Source organism: Bubalus bubalis, chromosome 6, assembly GCF_019923935.1.
Source record: "Bubalus bubalis isolate 160015118507 breed Murrah chromosome 6, NDDB_SH_1, whole genome shotgun sequence".
NCBI lineage: Eukaryota > Metazoa > Chordata > Mammalia > Artiodactyla > Bovidae > Bubalus > Bubalus bubalis.
Genome location: NC_059162.1, coordinates 108,920,194 through 108,939,887, shown reverse-complemented (window position 1 = coordinate 108,939,887; position 19,694 = coordinate 108,920,194). Strand labels below are relative to the sequence as shown.

Below are 19,694 nucleotides of genomic sequence, written 5' to 3'. Positions count from 1 at the left end.
CCCCAGTCCCATGGTCTCAGACTGTGTCCTCCAGATTGCACTCTGGGTTTACAGGGACAAGCCTCCCTTGTCAGCATCCACTTGTCTATTTATTTAGGCTGCTCTGGGTCTTCACTGCTGCGCACGTGGGCTTTCTCTAGTTGCGGTGAGTAGGAGCTACTCTTCGTTGCAGTCACAGGATTCTCACTGCAGTGGCTTCTCTTGTTGGGGAGCAATGGTTTTAGGGCACAGGGTCAGTAGTTGTGGTACATGGGCTCAGTTGCCTTGCAACACATGAAATCTTCCCAGACCAGGGATCAAACCCGTGTCCCCTGCACCGGCAGGCAGATTCTTAACCACTGGACCACCAGGGAAGTCCAACATCCACTTGTCTTCTCAAACCAATGTCTCTGTGGGATCCAGGAGTTCCCATGTCCAAGTCTCCATTGCCTCTGGACTAACCACCGACCTCCACATGCAGCAAAATTACCTCCATAGTTTCCCTGCTTTCCCTCCCAGAAGGCCAGTCCATGTCTGGGTGGGATCCCTGCACAGCAGCACCCTTCTAATCCTTACCATCACCCCAAGGGCCCACATGAGCCTCCTAGGAAGCTGAAGAATGGCTTACAATCATAATCCAAGGTATGCTTTGTTGAATGTGTTTGGAGAAAAATGGGTGTGTGGATAAATAAGCTTAGGCAGTGCTGGTTAAACCAAGGCAGAAAGGTTTCTTTCTTGCAGGCCCTTCAGAGCCTTTCCTGTGCTCATCTTTAGTGGAAAATTCCAAGAGAGGGTAGGAGCCAGCAGGAGTTTCACAAACTTACTTGGCCACAGGCAACTTTCTAGCTACAGCTCACTGGGGCTCCAGCATCCCCTGGGGCTGATGGTCCCTCGGTAATTGTATAAGGACATGAGGCCCATTATCTGACTGCGGGACCATTTGGGTTCCAAGCAGGATCTCAGGTTGGAGTAGTGGGGGGTGATTTGTCCCAGTCTTATTTTGTAAAGAGCAGTGACTTTGTAATCACATGGCAGGCAGGAGAAAGGAGGGGAGGTGGCTTCCCTCAAGGAGGAGCAGTGAGAGCTGTTCCTGGGCCCTGCCTGAAAGAGTGATTCAGGCATGTGCGCACGCGTGTGTGTGTGAAGGTGCATACGTGTGCATGCTTGCGAGTGAGCCAGTGGCACAAATATGATGATTCAGCACCTCTAAGGTAGGGACCTGACACTGTATGGGGTGTGGGGAGTGGGGCAGATAACACAGACCCCACTTCGGGAAGTTCCTCATCAAGTAGAAGAGCTAAAATCCTAACACTGACAAAGTCCCTGGACTGATGGAGTAGGCAGTTCTGGCCTTGAGAAGTCTCCCAGTCTTATAGAAATATGTAATTCCACTGGGAAGATACAACACACAGAAGAAGCACTCATAGATGCATACATATTCAGACCCCTGTATACAGTCATGTGTATATAGAGCCCACACACACACACTCATACTTTATGGTAGGAAGAATTCTAAGATGGCCCCTAAGAGCCCCACCCTCTGGCCTACACGCCCTGTATAATCCCCTCCCCTTAAGTATGGGCGGAGCCTGTGAATATGATTGGATATCACCCCATGATTAGCTTATGTTTTATGACAGAAGTGAAGGGATTTCCCCTCCCCCCCCATGTAATTAAGGTCCCTAATCAGTTGATTGTGAGTTAATCAAAGGAATATTATCCTAGGTGAGACTGACCTAATCAGGTGAGCCCTTAAAAGAAGATTTAGAGGTCAGAGAGAGAGAGATTTTCCTGCTGGCTTGACCATGCGTGCTGCCATGAGCTACAAGGAAACACATTCTGCCAACACCCACATGAGCTTGGAAGAGGACCCTGAGCCTTAGACGAGCTCACAGCCCCAGACAACACCTTATGTGCAGCTTTGTGAGACCTTATGTGGAGGACCAGCTAGGCTGTGCCTGAATTCCTGACCCACAAAAATCAGGAGATAAGAATTGGGTGTTGTGTTAAGTGACTAAGTTTGTAGTAATTGGTACTTCTATGCAGCAATTCCATTCAGTGAAGGTACACAAATATACCAGAAGATATCCATAGGTACACAGACAAATATGCAGATGCACAAACCTTCCCACGTCTCCATTCACGTGCATACCATGCTTACAGACATACAAGCATATTCATATCCATAAACATATGCACATGCATAAGCACATATGCATTTTGAGTTAAATGTATATATACATGCTTGCATCTGTAAACAAAGATATAGGCATCCATGTTTACGTGAACATTCAGACAGTATAGTCACATGTACATGAATAATAATGATAATCAACATTTATTGAATGCTTTCTATGTGGAGGCAGTGGTCTAAGTTCTTCATACCTATTAACCCATTTAATCAATAATTACATAGACAGACTGAAGCATGCACATGATATATCCATGCAGACCTACATACCAGACCACCTATCTTCTGTAAAATACTATACAACTATATTCAACAGGGGCCTTCCCTTGTGGCTCAGCGGTAAAGAATCTGCCTGCAATGTAGGAACCTCAGGAGACGCAGGTTCGATCCTTGGGTCAGGAAGATCCCTGGAGAAGAAAGGGAAACCCACTCTAGTATTCTTGCCTGGGAAATCCTATGGACAGAGGAGCCTGGTGGGCTACAGTCTTTGGGACTGTAAAAGTGTCAGACACAACTTAGTGACTAAACAAGAGCAACGACAACATATTCCACAGGGGCACAAAGTGAAAAGCTCTCAGCTGGATCGTTTCTTAGGGAGGGTTCTGGTGGAGTGTTTCTCCCCTCCTAGCAACTTCTTTTCCGCCCCAAGAAGGGGCCCAGAAGCCACCCCTACGCTGACTTCAGTCTTTCCACTAGGTGGTGCTAGACTAGCATCTTTGGGTTTGACCTGCATCTTTGGCTTTGGAGAGCAAAGTTTACATGTTGGGTGAGAAGACAAAGACACCAGGCAGAAAACTTCTCTTGGCCACTGTGTTCCATCTCCATCAGCTCCCTTTTTGTTCAACATAGTCCCATCTGTCCTTGAAGCCCTAGGACCACTGGCACCCTTCTCAGCTGGAGCCAAGACTCAGGTGATGGTGCTTGCCTGACACCTCCCTGAGAACATCCAGACATCTAAGCCTCTTTCATCTTCACATTTTGTTTATTTAACAGACACTGTGCTCCATATACTATGACCTGGTAAATGTCAACTCAAGCAATCCTCATAACAACCTTATGAGATAGGTACTATTATTATTGCAGATTAGGAAACGGAGGCGCAGAGAGGTTAGGTAACTCGCCTAGGCTCACATAGCTAGTAAATGGCAAGAAGAAAGGTCAGAGGGCAAGAAGTCTTCACCCCATTTCAGAATCAGGTCAGTGGAGGAACCTAGTTTTGAACTCAGAACTCAAGCCCAGAGATGGGCTTTTCTTTCTGAACCCTGGGTTGCATGAAAATTAAGGCTGAGGCTGAAGCTGAGTTGCGGGTTGTGACAGGAGCAGAAGACTCCCTCCTTTGTACCTGCCAATGACGCCTCCCTAGGCTTTGGAGTCCAGGAAGCAACTTTCTGGCCAAGTGGGGCTCTCTCTGGGATTTTCCCGTGAATTCCGCATAAAGGCATAAAAGAAGGGCCAGCTCCCAGCTGATGCCTAGCTGCGGGCGAATCTATAGACTCAGACACCAGAACGGGCCTTTTACAAGATACACAACCCATTCTACACTCAATTGCGTGCCATAAATCAGGTTAACCTTTTCAACATGGCTCGGAGAAAATTAATTACTCATATCGGAGCACATGACCTTTTTCCTGGGCAGGAGGAGCAGAGCTTCTCCCAAGTGCTGGGCCCCTTGTTCTCTACGCTGCAGCATTCCAGACTTCAGGAAGCCACCCCATGGCCCACGCAGTCAACCAAGGAAGGCCAGTTACCCATGTGCTTCCAGGGGTGACCATGCCGGGCTACTCAGTGCCCCTCCCAGGGACCGGGTCCTCTTTAGTTGACAATTTGGAGCTGATGAGAGGAAGGAAGACCACCCCGATCCTTGTTGCAAGCCTGGGATTGGGCAGGGGGAGGGGAAAAAGGAAGCGAGAAGCATTAGAAGATTTTGTATTTCCTCCTGGGGAGAGTTTTTTGAGCCCCAAGGAAACTCCCGTTGGGATCAAATGGTAAGTGGCCCACTCAGAAAATTCCCCTAGACTCACCCCACATGTTGACATCATCCAACTGTATCAACATTTGACTGATTGACCCTCCCACCATCTAAGCAACCACCTGACAATTCAAACAACCAAATCCACCACCCACTTAACCAACCAGAAGACAACCATAGGGAAAGCTGGTACTGAATTTCCACTTTGTGCAGCCCTGGGGAATGTGGGTAAGAGGGGGACCCAGGTCCCGCCCTCCAGAGGTGTACAGTTGAAGTGAGAACACGCACTTGAAGCAGGAAACCAGGCAGTGCAGAATTATTGGGTATGTGAGGACAGACGCTGGAAGAATCTCGGGATTTTTTGTTCTCATAGGGGTTGGTCAGCTTTTGTCTTTTTGGTCTCTGTCGTTGTCAGCTGCAGGCAAGGGTAGGCCACTCAGTCACACACAGTTACCCCTTGACCACTGCCCCAGCCACACATGCCTGTCCTGGTAGTGAGAACAGGACACAGAGGCTCAGAGTTCTGGCTTTTAAGTTGGACAGACTATATTGGAATCCTGGCTCTGCCACTAATTAGCTAGTGATTCTTGGGCAAGTTATCTAACCTTTGAGGCTTCATTTTCTTGTCTAAAAAAATGGGTATCATAAGACCTATCTGAACAGAGAGGCTGAGAATTCAACAAGATGATGTCTGTAGAGTGCTTAGCATAGTACTTGGCACATAGTAAGTTCTCATTAAATGTCAGAGAAAAGAATGATTATTGTCAGCTGCCAGCAGATTCCCAGCAGACTGTGAACCCAGTTCTTAACCTGAGGCTGGGTAGACCACGTGCTTTGAAATGAGTGCTCTCAGGCATGCCTTGAAAGCACACTGTCAGCCAGCTGGTTTAGCTATTCTGAGGCTGAGAGGCCTTTGTTGTGTCTCGGAGCAAAAGTGATGGAGGAGCCCGGACTGATGAGTTTGTGCTCCTGCCCATGAGCAGGACCTGGAGTCTCTCAGTGTCTTTGCTTTATCTAAAGAAAGGACACACAATAACTGGATCGATGAGTGAGAGAAGCCTTTCTTCCCATTCTCACCATGGTTTGGAGCTCTGGTTCCATTAACAGGGTCACCTGCCTCGGGAAGGGGGAGGTGCTGATGCTTATATGAGCACCACTGTCCGCGACCCCAACCTGGGGGATTTCTTAGTTGGTGATGTGCAGGAGGGCAGGACCAGGATAGGTAGAGGTAAGAATAAAGCCAGGAAGAGGTGACACGGCGTGCAGAGTGTCACTGCCAGCTTGCGGGTGTGGTGGGAGGGTGGAGCTGTATACCTAGAAGGGAGACAGAGGAGGGGCTGCTGCTGGGTGCTGCCCCTAAGCTGGGGCTCGGAGGGTTGTGGGCAGTGCAGATCCAATCAGAAAGACAGGGTGCTCTTGGGGAACAGATCGTAGTGTGGGCTACTCCCAGGTCCTATCCTCGGCCCCGGGAGATCTCATGGTGTCCTGTAGATTTCACATCACTACCTTTTGAAGACTCGGAAATGGATAAACCCACCATATCAGTCAGCTCAGGCTGCCATAACAAAACACCACAGACTGCGTGGCTTAAACCCCAGAAATTAATTTTCTCATAGTTAAGGAGGCTAGAAGTCCCAGATCAAGTTTCTGGTCTATGGGGGTCCCGCCCTAAAGACTTCATTTAACTTTAATTACTTCCCATCTCTACATATAGCCACACTGAGAGTCAGCATTCACTCGATGAATTCAATACATGAGTTGGACAAGAATACAGTTCAATCCATAGCACCCATTGCCATCTGCATTCTTGAGACCCAGGCCTGCACATCCAGTACCGTAGGATTCCTTACCTGCTGACCCTGGGTGCCTCATTCACCCTGCGGGGCACTGAACTTGAGATCTTCTGTGTGAGAACTGCTGGGCATCCCCAGGGGGTGGGGCTTGGCAGCCATGTTTCCATGTGACTCCGCTCCCAGTCATTACTGATTGGACCACCAGTCGATAACTGAAGCAAGCTTCGCCACTCATATTTCCTCTCTCACAGTCATGGAACCATTGGTGCTGGCCAGTCCTGGCTAGTCTTTGGAAATGAGGTACCTTGAGCTCAGGAGTGGGGTAGCAGCCATCCTTGGTTACTCAAGTACAAGGAGAAGCTGAAAGAGAAGGAAGAGGGGAGAGAAGATGAAGACAGAAGGTTCTGTGTTCCCATCAGATTTATAGTCCTTTGGATGCTGGGCTCTGGTTCTGCCATTGAGTTTCACAAGACACCCCTGTATCCTCATAACATCCCACTTTAAAAATCCCATGCTGTTCATTGGGTTCTATTATTAGCAACCCAAGAACCTTACTCCAGCAGTTAGGACAAAGACCTTGTTCTTACCAACACTGGGAGAAGGGCATGAGGGGATAGAGAAGGAAAGAATCATGGAGACCCAGGGAAATGTGTGCCAGAGTGTTTCACAAGGAGTGTGAGTAGGATGGAGACCAAGGCCTGTGCACTGTGAGTGTGTGTGTGTGTGTGTGAGAGAGAGAGAGAGAGAGAGATGTGGACACTCTGCCTGGGAAGGGATGAATGAGAGAAAGGATAAAGCTGATCAGTGACACACACCTGTGTGCAGGGAGAGGGTCCAGGGGAGGAGCCCACACGGAGACCCACAGGAGATGCAGGGGCACACAGGGAACAAAATGCGAGGTTTCCCCATTGTCCTTTGGTTCTGAAGATCCTCGGCCTGCCGCCAGGTGAGGGGCGAGGGGCCTCAGGGACACAGACTTGCCCCTGTGCCTTCTGGCCTCTGTGACCACACCGCACCATTGGGCAGACGCCTGCTTCTGGTCTGGGGAGCTCTGTTCTCTCTCGCTGCCTGCTTCCCACCCAGCTGGATGGCTGAGTCCGGATGGAGCCGGAGCTTGAAAGAAACCAAGGATCATGTCCTGACACTGACCTGCTTCCTGCTTTCATCCCGGCTTCCAACACATACATGCAGACACAGGCACACACTGACATACACACAGCCATGCTCTGTCTTGCACACATGCTAAGTTGCTTCAGTCATGTTTGACTCTTTATAACCCTGTGGATTATAGCCGGCCAGGCTCCTCTGTCCATGGGATTCTCCAGGCAAGAATACTGGAGTGGGTTATCATTTCCTCCTCCAGGGGATCGTCCCAACCCAGGGATCGAATCCACATCTCTTACGTCTCCTGCGTTGGCAGGCGGGTTCTTTACCACTGGTGACACCCGGGAAACCCGACATACTGACACACAGGCACACTGACATATGTGTAAAAGCACGGAGACGTAAGTATGCACACCTGTACATCAACACACACAGCTCTGCAGATTCACATATATGTAAGGGCATTCATGACATAAGGACACGCAATGACCAGACAATGACCCAGAAGCACACAAGCACAGATATACAAACACACAGACACACTTACAAATGCAGGGTTACACACAGAGTCACAGACACAGACATTCACAGATGTGTGCAGACAGACATGTAGATACTCGGTGACATGCAAAGGTAGACTTGGCGGCACAAATACATGAACGTAAGCACGTGTGTAGATCCACCCAGGCACAGACACGTGTAGGCACACAGCCCTGCGGCTCCATGCAGATGTGCCCCTGGGCTGTGGTAGTCTAGTCAATAAATTGACTAGATAACCCTCCAATTTCACAACCAGAGAACGCATCATTCAAGGAGGGGAGGTGACTGTCCGCAAGCACCAGTCTCTAAGCACTGGGAGGGGGTGTGGTGAGCAGGCTGCTGGGAGCAGAGGGGGAAGCTGTTCAATCAGCCTCCAGGATAGGGACGGGGAGCTGTGATCAGGCTGGGGCAGGGCCAGGGAAATTTGTGTCGCCAAGGAGAGGGGCTGGGAAGCTGGGCTCCAGTTCCAGATTGAAGGACAGGGTTGGCTTTCGCTGACTTGAATGGGGCACAGAGAGCGCAGATTCCTGGGGCCTCCCTGGGGCTGTGGCCTTCCCAAGCTCCAGCCCAGAACTGGGATCCCTTATCTCAGTCCGAGTGCTGTGCCGTGATTGTGTCTGTGGCCAGGCCTGTGCATCTGAGCATGTGCATCCGTGCATGCAGGCATGGCCGTATGTGTATGGGTCATAGGTGTGAATGCACACGTCTGAACACATGTGTAAGCATGTGTATCTGTACATGCAGGCATGGCCATATGTGTATGGGTCATAGGTATGAATGCACATGTCAGAACATACATGCACACACAAGCACACATGTACAGGGCATGCTTGTGTGGTGTACAAACATACATGCATGTTCATGTGTACGTGTGGACATGCAGACATGGCCACGTGCACGTGTCTGCGTGTGCTGCTGTATGCGTGGTGTCCACACGGTGAGAGGCTGCGTTCTGAGCTATATCACCGCTGCCACCGCCGCTCTGCAGGCTTCCGCTGGGGGCGGCTCCAGATGTTGTTGCAGCATTCCTCATTCACTGCAGAAAATCAAACAAACAAATGAAAAATTAACACCATTGTTAGCCAGGGCCGCCCCTGAGCTGGCAAAGCTGCCTCTCGCTGGCCCAGCTGGACCAGATGGCTGATGCTCCTGGGCTCACCTTGGGCCTTGGCACGGGAGCAGACAGGACCATCAGGAGGCTGGCAGGAGCCAGGCTGCTGCTGGTCAGCTTCTAATGTGACCTCAGAGGCTGTTGGACTCTCTCCTACCCTTCCCCCTCATCTCTAGAGTCCCCTTAGGCGCGTGCTGGGGCAGGAGAGTGGGGGAGGAAAGCAAGGGGAAAGGCGCAGGCATTGGCCATCTAGCATACAGTAGGTGCTCACTAAATGCTGTTGCCTGAATCTTGCATATGAGTCCTCACAACAACAGCCTTTGACAGATCAGGAGACTGAGCCCGCGAGGAATTATTTAGGTTGCTCAAGGCCATGCAGCTTGTGAGCAGAGGCACTGGGATTCAAACCCACCTCTTGTTGTTGAGTTGTTCAGTCGTGTCCGACTCTCTGTGAACCCATGGACTGCAGCATACCACCTCTAATGCACTCTTTAGTTCATTTGTGTCCTATTTTTTGGCCACACTGTGTGGCACGAGGGATCTTAGTTCCCTGACCAGGGATGGAACCCGTGCCATCTTAGTTCCCCAACCAGGGATCAAACCTGTGCCCCTTGCAGTGGGTACATAGTGTCTTAACTGCTGGACCACCAGAGAGGTCCCACTAATGCGCTTGTAAATGCAGGGTCTTCTCACTACTCTATGATGGCTTCTCGGAGTGTGATAGACACAGCGGTGCATTAGAGATGCACTGCGACTTTTCCTGGGGCTTCCCGGGAGCTCAGCTGGTAAAGAATCCGCCTGCAATGCAGGAGACCCCAGTTCGATTCCTGGGTTGGGAAGACCTGCTGGGGAAGGGATAGGCTACCCACTCCAGTATTCTTGGGCTTCCCTGGTGGATCAGCTGGTAAAGAATCCGCCTGCAATGTGGGAGACCTGGGTTCGATCTCTGAGTTGAGAATATCCCCCGGAGAAGGGAAAGGCTAGCCACTCTAATATTCTGGCCCGGAGAATTCCATGGACTACAGTCCCATTTTTTTCCTACTGAGACATATGGAGGCTGATTCCCTTCCTTGAGGATCTGGCCAGGCCTGGAGACTTACTTGACCAAAGGAATGTGGTGGACGTGAGGCTCTGAGACTTCCAAATCAAGTCCATAAGAAGCCTTGCCACCTCCCCCTACCTCAGGGACCCCCTCAGAGCTCTGAGCCACCATATGAAGTCTGACACCCTGACCGTCCTGCTGGAGAGGCCTGGTGAAGAGCTCTAGTCGAAAGTTCTGGTGGAGCCCAGCCTTCCTCCCCTTGCTGAGGTACCGCACATATGAATGAAGCCATCTTGGAGAAGACCACCTTGCTCTCCAGCTGAAAATCACTATTTCTGTTCCCACTCCAGGGACCAGGAGAATTACCCAGCCAAGCCTAGCCTGAATTTTGATCCACAAAATTGTGAGCTATGATAAAATGATTGTTATTTTAAGCCACGAATTTTTAAAATTTATTTTTAATTGATATGTAGTTGATTGACAATTTTGTGTTAATTTCTGTTGTCAAGCAAAGTGATTCAGTTATACACATACATATGTTCTTTTTTTATATTCCTTTCATTATGATTTACCCCAGGATATTGAATAGAGTTCCCTGTGTTATACCTAGGACCTTGTTGTTTATTCATTCTATGTGTAACAGTTTGCATCTGCTAACCCCAAATTCCTAGTCCATCCCTCCTCCACCTTTCCGCTTCAAGTCACTAGGTTTCGAGGGTAGTTTGCTAGGTAGATATAGGAAAGTGGAATAGACACACATTCACATCAGCGCACACACATGATACAAATGCACCTGCTCACACACACACACATTCACATCCATGTAGATCCCTTTTTGAGTCCAGTTCTTCCATCACCCCCTATAGCAACACCAAGCTCCTGTATGTAATTAAGCTCCTGTTTTCTGGGATGAGAAGTGCTCAAAGCCCAAGAAATGACAATGGCTCCTTATTACCCAGCCGCTTTCATTGTTTGCGGGACTTTTCTCATTTGAATTCTTCCCAAGAATCAGAGCGAGCAATTTTATATGGAAATATATAAAAAATGTGAGAGCAAATCATTCCCAGCGGTGCTGGAGTAGTGATCAGTTCTGCTGCGTGGGTCCTATCCCCTCAGCCCTGCCTCTCACATCTGCTCCAGCCTCGAACCTGCAGTCTGGGACCCGAGATGGACTGGGCTGGTGGGCAGATGACTGAGAGAGAGGCTGGAATGAGCTGGAAAGGGCTCGAAGGCTTCTGGGGGGCTTTGGGGAGAGAGTCACATCCAGGAGCTGAGAAGGGCTGTCCCAGCCCTGGGGCTCTTAGAAGCCACCCCAGTTGTCACCTGGAAGCTGGCTGAGAGTGTAGGAGTGTGGGGCTGTGTGGGTGTGAGGCTGTGAGTGACACTATGGGCTGCGTGCAAGGCCATGTGTGTGCTAGAGTTTGCATATGAGTCTGTGACCAAGGCTGTGGGTGCGTGACCATCCGTGTGACAACGTATGGCAGCGTGCACATGTGAAACCTGGGGGTGGTGTCACACGTCTACCTATGTGCATGTCTGTGAGTGTGTGAGTGTGTGGCCTGGGGGTGCGTGTACTGCTTGTGTCACACACATAAGCCCGTGTGTGGTGGCTGTGGGTGTCAGTGTGTCTCAGGTGCCTATGAGAGTGCCTGTGTGTGTCACCAGGCACCTGTGTGGAACTGCTGGTGTGTGTTTTGGTGAATAGCCATGCCTCGGTAGAGGCAGGATGGGTGGCGGTGGGATTTACCAATAGTTGAAGGTCATTTCTGATGTCAGGTACTTTGATGTTCAATAACACTCATCTGAAACATAATATTTTGAGCAATGGTGTTGCACATACAATGAGGAACTAGATGGGCAAAGACCCTGCACCCATGGAGCTCATGGTCATGTGGAAGAGATGGAGAGGGGAGAAATAATTATTCTAATAATTATATCATAATTTTAAAACTAGTTGCTATGAAGGCAAACAACTCAGGCTGTGTGAGACCAACAAGGGGTCCTGATTCATCCTGGGGCTCAAGGTTAAGGGGAGGATTCTTTGAGGAAGTGACATTTTTCCTGAAGCCTAAAGAGTGAGTATGAACTGGTCCAGGCAAAGATGTATTGGGGAGAAAGAGTGTTACAGGCAGAGGGAACAGTGGGTGCAGACTCTGGTGTATTACAGAGCAAGTTCCTTGGAGGAATTGCAAGAAGTTCCTCCAGGGCTGGAGGTGCATAAAAGGAGGCTGGAAAAGTGGCAGGCAGTGGATCTTTGGGGCTTTCTGGGTCATCATAAAGGCTTTGGACTTCATCCTACAAGCAACAGAAGACCAGGGAAAGTTTGCCTGTGGGCATGCCTGCCGTGTCAAGAATTGATTGCTAGTCTGCAGAGAGTGGATGCAAAGAAATTGGAGGGGAGGTTTGATGCAGTGGTCCAGGCAAAGAATGGCATTGGCCTGGGAGGTGAGACTGCTGAGACTGAAGATGGAGAGAAGTGAAGAGATTCCAGGGCTGTTCGGAGGTTAGGGTTGACAAGCCTTGGCAGTGGATGGTGCGTGTTAAGTGAGGGCAGGAGAGGGAGGTGTCTGGGATGATACCCAGGATTTTGGTTCCAGTTTCAGGCTTGCTGTAGGTGCCAGTGACTAGATGGTGACACTTGGGGGAGGATGAACTGAAAATTCTAATTTGGATGTGTTGAGTTTGAGATGCCTGAGAGACACAGGGGTGGAAGGATATATAAAAGCCTGGAGTTAGGGAAGGCTTATGCTGGAGACAGGGATATATGGAGAGTGGAGACCAACAGTGGGAGGGAAAGCAGCTAGGGTGGGAAGAGCCGGGGAGGGAGGTGGCTTTCTTTGCCTTTGTAGAGAAGTCTAAAACTGTTTAGGGACAGTTCCGCATAGAACTCAAGATTCCAGACTTTGCTTCTGGGTATATACCCAAAAGATTTGAAAGAAGGGGCTCGAACAGATACTTGTACATCAGTGTTCACAGAAGCACTATTCACAATAGCCCAAAAGGAGAATGTTCATTCATCAATGGATGAGTGGATAAACAAAATGTAATATACATGTATGATGGAATGTTATTCAGTCTCAAAAAGGAAAGAGATTCTGACACTTAGAACAACACGAATGAAGTTTGAGGACATTCTGCTGAGTGAAATCAGACAGACACAAAAAGACAAAAACTGTATGACTTCATTTATGTGAAGAAGCTGGAGTTCACTGAGACAGAAAATAGAATAGAGATTACCAGTTGAGGGAGGAGGACATGCAGGGTTATTGTTTAAGGGGTATGGAGTTCCAGTTTGGGATGATGAAACGTCTCGGGAGATGGATGGTGCTGATGGTTGTGCAACAATGTGAACGCCCTTAATGCCACTTAAGTGTTCACTTTAAAATGCTTATAATGGTAAATTGTAGGCTATGTATATTTTCCTACAATGAAAGAAAGTATCCCAGACTCTGGAGCCAGCTGGAGTGCTGGGTTTGAGTTCCAGCTGTCTCACTTACAAGCTTTGTAACTTTGGGCTAGCTACCGAGCCTCTCTGTGACCTGGTTATCTCATTTATAAAATGGATATCATAATAATACCTATCTTCAGGGTTGTTGAAGGATTACATGAGTTAATATGTGTGATATGTTATCAACTTAGTATACACTTTATGTGGCTATTTTTACCTTTAGCAGCAGACCAGAACCTTGGGGTGAGAAGCTGGGCCAATGCCTTGGGGCAGGTAGAATGGACCAGACTTGACTTTGCTTTTGTGTCTTGTCCCTCATGTGCCACTCCAGTATTCTTGCCTTCAGTATCTCATGGACAGAGGAGTCTGCTGGACTATAGTCCACAGGGTCGCAAAGAGTCTGAAGCAACTTAGCACTCCTATTATGCACTATGGCTGGACAGCCAATCTGGGTGAGCCTCTGTGATGGGAACTCTATTAGTTAGGGTTTTCCTGAGAAACAGAACCAATAGGATGTGTGTGTATGTGTGTGTGTGTATGTGTGTGCGCATACACACACATATAAAGGCATTTAGTATAAAAATTGGCCCACATGATTACAGAGACTGGCAAGTCTAAATCTACAATGTGGGCTATAGACCCGGGAGAGCTGATGGTGCAGTTCCTGTCCAAAGGCGGTCTGCTGAACTCCTGTTTGCTCTATGAGGAGGGTTTTTTGTTCTATTCAGGTCTTCAGCTGTCTGGATGAGGCCCACCCACATTATGGAGGGCAACCTGCTTTATTCAAGCCCATGGATTTAAATGTTAATGTCATCCAAAAACACCGTCACAAAAACATCCAGAATAATGTCTGACCAACTAGCTGGGCACCCTGTGGCACTGTCAAATTGACACGTAAAATGAACCATCACAGGAAGTGATTCTCATGCCCTTGGCTGGGGACACGCAGGAGGCCTCAGAAGCGCTCCCTGCAGTGTTGGCTGCCCCCCATCTGTTTCCCATCAAGGCCCACAGAGATCTCTCCAAGCATGGCTCGGATCATGTCACTCCCCTTTGCTCCAGGATGAATATCACATTCTCATTATTACTTTCTAGGCCCTGTTGACCTCCTAGGCAGCTCACCTGCCCACCTGCTGGCATTTCAGTCTTGCTCTCTGTTTTCCAACTGGTCTTCAGCCTTTCCCTGCTCCTTCTCTCCATGTGTGTTTTTGAAGATTCTGGTTCTGACTTCTTGGGAGGATCCCTTACCCAGAACCCTTTGTTCCTGTGTTTCATACCCTGTCTTCACCTGTCTGTTCTGCATCTGGAGTAGCCCCTGGGCCAGACCCTGAGGACCTGCAGGCGGGTTAGAGCTGGGCCAGGACAAGGCAAATGGGCAGAGCGAGGGCATAATGAACAGGTGCTGTGGGAGCAGAGCACTGTGGGGGAGGGAAAAGTCTGATCCACCAGGATCACGTCCCCCAAAGGAGGCCAGATTCAGGAGGCTGGGTCCTGCTTACCTGCTGCCAGGGGGGCTGTGTTCTCACTCACTCAGTCCTTGTGGTGCAACTAAACCCAAGCCTAGCAGGGTCAGTGTTAAGGGGTGGCTCTGGGGGACTTTAGCTCCCACCCCCAGTCTCCATTAGTACTCACCCAGGTCAGTGTTAAGGGGTGGCTCTGGGGGACTTTAGCTCCCACTTCCAGTCTCCATTAGTATTCACCCGGGTCAGTGTTAAGGGGTGGCTCTGGGGGACTTCAGCTCCCACCCCCAGTCTCCATTAGTACTCACCTGGGTCAGTGTGAAGGGGTGGCTCTGGGGGACTTTAGCTCCCACCCCCCATCTCCATTAGTACTCACCCTCCAAATGACATGAAACAAAAACTGAAATGAAAACTGGGCTTATGATTCCAACATGCCTTTAAGACAGGTCCCCTGGTTGTCTCTTCTGATTGGGTTTTCAAACTCATAAAAATTCTGGAACTAAGATTGGAGCCAGATATTAAGCCTCATTCTCTTTTCAAATAATTCTAGAGTCCACTGCTTTGGGGTTGGCCACTGGTTTAGTTATCTCTTGGATTTAGGGTTGTGCACAGCAGTTATGCCCTGGGGATATCAGACATTGACCTAGTTAATAACAAGTGCCATTTTTTTTCCCCTGTTATTCCTTGGATGTGTAGCTTAAGGAGAAGGGATAATTAGCAGAGCAAAATGCAGGAGCTCCTAGGCCCTCCAGTCAAATGCCACTAAGTCAAAACTTCATTCGGAATTCTGGTAAGAAGGGCTCACCCTGCCTGGGGGAGGTGAACAGAGAGAATGAGGGAGGGCATCACGTAGGAAATAACACTGTGACGCTGGGTTTTGATGGGTAAATAGGAGTTCTTGAGAAAGAGAATTCTGAGAAAAGCAACAGTCTTTGAAGTCATAATGAAATGAGTCAAAATTGTGACTCAGTTGCCAGCTGTGTGAGCATAGGCAAGTTACTTCCTCTCTCTGTGTCGGTCGCCTTATGTATAAATTAGGGATAATATAGTGAGAGCTGCACCAGGCTTATTGTGAAGATTGGTGATAGGGCCTATGAGCTGCTTGGCAGACTGGATGTTCAATAAATAAGCAAAAAATTCTTCTTTGGGGGCATCCATGTTGAAAAGTCTGAGGCCCAGAAGGGTCTGCCATGTTTGGAGCATAGAGGGAAATTCTATGTGGGCTCCCTCATGTTCAAGGGGCTAAAGTTCCTTCCTGTCTCTTGCCCTAGCCTGATTTAGTTCACTGTATTATTGACTCGACCAGCCGATAATGGTTAATTACAAGCAGAAGAACCTGGGTCCCAGCCAGGCTCATTCTGGAGGCTGGGCTGAGAGAGGAGGCAGGGAGTTCAAAGGGAAATTGCCTGTGTTTGCTGGGCAGGTTCTGTGCCGACTCGGCATGTCCTCCTTCCCTGGCTTCATGTGATTCCAAGGCACAGTGGGTGCTTGTGGGGAGCGGGCCACCTTTTGGGCTTTTGTCAGTTCTGTCTTAGAGGGACAAAGTAGGAAGAAGTGGAAGCTCCTCTGGCTTAATGCTGCTGGTGCAACTTTATCTGTGAGTCATGTTTTATCATTAATCTCCGAACCCTCCGTAGGACTTCATTGTACTTTGTCTGCTTCCTGTGGGACAAAGCAGGATGCTTTTTGGAAAGGGGCCTGGAGGCCTGAGGTAGGGTCCTGGCTCTCTTTGGGTTAGGGTTGGGCGCATCACTTCAACTCTCTGTGCTTTGGTTTCCTCACCTGTGAAATGGAATGTCAGGCTTCAGGGCCAGGTAAGGACAGGTGGGCTAGTGCCTGTGGATGAGCTGTGACCGCTATGTGGAGATAAGAGATCACAGTGAGGGTGGGAGTCTGGTTCTCACTGGAATCCTGGGTGGGGTTTTATCCCTTGGTGCGATGGGACCTTTGGTTGAGGGCAGAATCTGGAGTTTTTTTTGTCTCCCCGACAACCCCTTGTAAGCTCAAACCCTGTGACTGCAGGAGTCCAGGCAGATGCCTCTTAGAGCAGAGGCCTCAAAGGCAGAAGTTCTCCAAGTGTGGACCTGCTCCCAAGGTCTAGCAGCCGTACCTGAGAGCCTGTTGAAATGCAGATCCTCAGGTTCCATCCCAGACCGTTGAATCTGTTAGGTAGTTAGAACAGGAAAAAGGAATCCAGAATGGCGGTGGCTAAAAGACAAAGAAGGGAAAAGCCCGTGAAAATAGAACAAAGGAAGGTCCGAACACCGGAGTGGGGACCTCAGTAAGAACAAACAGCACTCCTGGCTGGCCCAGTTTCCATAGGGCAGGCCCACGGAGAGAAAAACAAAAAGAGGAGCCAAAGGGCCAGGGATCGCTCTCTTGCGCGCTCTCTCTTCTCTCTCTTCTCTTCGCGTCTTTTGAGTCAGCATACCCTTGATGCAGGAAGGGGAATCCCTTCCATGCCTCAGGGATGTATTTTCCTTTATTTTCTAAATAAAACTGAGCTGTAACACGGAGCTGTGACATTGATCTGTCCGAGAGCTGAGACACAGTCTGTCCGAGGGCTTTAATGTCCATCGCTTCAAATTTTTGTTGTGATGAGACAGAACCGAGGAAACTACCCATTCCTCTGACAAATCCATCTCAGGGAGTAGGGCCTGAGTCTCTAGATGATCCTGATGCTGAAGTTTGGGAACAGCTGCTCCAAGGCAGTGTCCCTTCTGCAGGGTGCCCCTTCCCACCCTCCCCCCATCCCAGCTGGAGGCCCCTTGGAGGAGAGGAGGCTGCAATACCACAGTTGAATCTCCCTGCTGAAACGAGAACCCTGGAGGGGGCATCTCTTCCTTCTGATGCTAACTCAAGACATCCCGGAACCTCACCAGTGGGGCTGACGCCAGGGTATTTGAATAGCTCATTAGCTCTGCTCTGGGCTTCAATCCCTCTTAATTAGTTTTGCAAACGATAGTCACAAAAAAAGAAAAAAAACTCCAAACTCATCACATAGCAAATGCAGGTCCCTGTGAAGGTTGTGGCTGTGGGTACACAGGCGCGTGTCTGTGTGCCGCGAGTGAGAATATGTTTGTGAGCTTGTGGGTGATGGTGAGTGGTGGGCGTGCTCATGCACAGAGGTTTCAGCCAATGTGCACGTGTGAGAAAGCTCACGAGTGAGTGCGTCTGTGGTGTTGTGGTGTCTGTGGCCACATGGCCACCTCATCTCCAGGGACCCCCACCAAGCAGGTTATCCTTCCCCTGCTTAGGAGTCCCTAACACACCCAAGTATTAGGGAAACATAAACCTTCAACTCCCCTCGGTCCTGCTTGTTTTTGCTTCCCCAGTGCCCCCAGCTCTAGCTTTCAGAGGCAAAGATTAACGGTCAGCTAGTCAGCTGAGCAGGAGGGGGACAGCAGTGTCCCCACTGTGGGGACCGTCCTTTGTGTCCAGTCTGAGGCTGTGACATAGCTTCTGGGTGTCCCTTACACTTGCACTGTCCCCTGATGCCCAGGGTTTCCATTCTCGCTTGTCCCCCCTGGATTCCTCTGCTTCTGGGGAGCTGTTCCTGGCTGCAGATTCTCAGGCCTCCCCCTCAGGGAGAGTCAGCCCTCAACAGGGCTGCCTGTGGGGTTCAGAGAGAGGACTGGCTGTGGGGTGATGGGCCTAGACTCTGGGGGCACTTCCTACCCCTTCTCACTGCCGCCCCCCTCCCAGCCTCCTCCTGCATTCCCTGCTGTGAGCATCCCCATTTGGAGCCAAGTAAATTTATGGCATAATCCCACATGGAAATGCATGGAAATGCTGCCAATTACCATGAAGCCAAGAGAAAGGCTGTCTCGCTGGCGCCCTCCGTGGTCTGCTGTCTGCCGGCTTCCTGCCTTCCAGAAACCACAGGGAGCCAGAAGCCAGCCGTTTGGCCCAGATTGGAGGAGTGGGGCCGTTTGTATAAAACTCTTTATTAGTCTCACCTGGCCTTGAAGGTTTTCAGTAGGAACGAGCGTCTCCTTTGCATTAAAACTGAACAAACCAGAGAAATGTCATTCCCAGAGTCTGAGCAAAGCCGACAGCTGAGGGGATTTATCTAACCGAGATCAGTTCATCAAACTTGGGTAGAGCTGAGCGGCTGGAAAGACCAGGGGAGGCGGGGTGGAATCTGATACAATCGCAGCTGCTTAAAATGCAAAGGCTCATCGAGATTTTGGAAACACTGTAAGGAGAGGCTCAGTGATGCCAGGAGGAACGTTTAGAGGCCCTGAGATGGAGCCTGGCAGAATCAGTGGGTGGGGATGCTCCTGCTTGGTGAGGTGAGGGTGCAGAAACGCAGGAGGAGGGGCCAGTGGGCAGTCTCTGCTCTGGGTCTTGTCGAATTGAGTCCTTTAAAGGAGTATAATGCCTGCGATGAGCAGACTCAAGGGGGATCATGTGACATGGCCCTGCCCTGGAGAACCTCACAGTCTGATGGGGGAGGTAGACAGAGACAGGACAACCTGTAGCCTGTCTAGGAACGGAGCAGAGTCTCTATCAGGTGCTGAGAGGAGAGAAAGGTGGGAGAACGCTGTGGTGAAGCAGGCAGGCCATGGAGTCAGTGGGACCTTGTTTCAAACTCCAGTCTCACCAGCAGTTTACCACCGTTTACCAGCTGTGTGTCCTTGATGAGTCACTTAACCTCTCTGAGCCCCACTTTCCTCACCTGCCGAATGGCTGTAACAGTTCCTACTTCTTAGGGAGTTATGAAAATTGATGAGATACTGCATATAACTTGCTTAGCATTGGGCTTGGCATACAGAAGTGCCCACCAGTGGAACTGGCATCTTACTGGAAGGATCTTGGAAGGCTTCTTGGGGGGAGGGGAGGCCCCAGCTGGGCCTTGATGGAGGAACGAGATGGACTCTCGTTAGTGGAAAGGGCACAGGAAGGCCTCACATGGAGAGAGACATAGAAGCCTGCTGTCTGCTCATCACTGTCCCCCTGCCCACAGGTACCCCAGAGGCAGAAGAGGGGCCCAGGGCTAAGAGTGATGGGCCTCGTCTCAGCAGAACAGCAGCCCTCCGCTCCCCCACCATTCC

The 19,694-nt window shown here is 49.9% G+C and overlaps 2 long non-coding RNA genes across 3 annotated transcripts in view; one reads left to right on the top strand and one right to left on the bottom strand.

Annotated features, from left to right (window-relative positions):
- The window catches only part of LOC112585723, a 45,940-nt gene that overhangs the window by 10,581 nt on the left and 15,665 nt on the right, over positions 1-19,694 (top strand). The gene's annotated exons all lie outside the window — the stretch shown is intronic.
- LOC123334168 lies at positions 6,160-18,567 on the bottom strand. 2 transcript variants are annotated; one of them, XR_006551993.2, is made up of 4 exons: positions 18,441-18,567; positions 16,748-16,845; positions 8,428-8,612; positions 6,160-6,292 (listed from the first exon to the last, which is right to left on the bottom strand). It is a non-coding gene; the product is annotated as an uncharacterized LOC123334168 (long non-coding RNA). The 2 variants fall into 2 exon arrangements; XR_006551992.2 differs by lacking the exon at positions 6,160-6,292 and adding an exon at positions 6,929-7,045.